The sequence below is a fragment of the Neolamprologus multifasciatus genome, chromosome 6, assembly GCF_963576455.1.
Source record: "Neolamprologus multifasciatus chromosome 6, fNeoMul1.2, whole genome shotgun sequence".
Classification (NCBI taxonomy): Eukaryota; Metazoa; Chordata; class Actinopteri; order Cichliformes; family Cichlidae; genus Neolamprologus; species Neolamprologus multifasciatus.
The window spans coordinates 38,537,480-38,538,104 of NC_140444.1; positions in this window are offsets into that span (position 1 = coordinate 38,537,480).

Below are 625 nucleotides of genomic sequence, written 5' to 3' on the forward strand. Positions count from 1 at the left end.
TTTGAAGTCGCTAAGATAACTACGACAAGTAGATCCTTTTTATCTGCATAACAGAGAGAGCATTCCCACAGTACGTCGACCTCTGACCAGCGCCCTGTACAGGAAGTCTGGACTGGAGTCCTAATGTCTGATCCTGCGAGTATTACCCAGCAGCCAGTGCAGAGTTCAGATGGAGCAGATGTGGGTGAGGGGGCTCGCTCGGCTCTCACTGCCCCACTGTCCGAGTGCCGTCCCTGCTTTGGCAGCTTTGTAATTAACCAACCGGTAATTAACCGGGTTCATTTTTGGGTTCTGGACAGCAGGTCACACGGGCCTGTAACCAGTAAGAGCTATTCACACTAAAACTGGTTAATGCTCAAATTCTCACCTTCACTAAGGGTTAGAATGGAAATGTCCACAATTTAGTCTTTTAGTTGCTGGAGTTTTTAAAAGTATTTTAAAGAAGAAAAGCAAAAGCAGAATCAAATTATATTCATAATCACATAATAATGATCAAATCACATCAATTATACTTATTTAATTAATCTAAGAATTTATAAAGACAAAAACAATAATCACGAACAGTGACAGAGGTGGCAAACATCATCCATACATCAGTGAATCACATATGTGTAAAACTCTCATT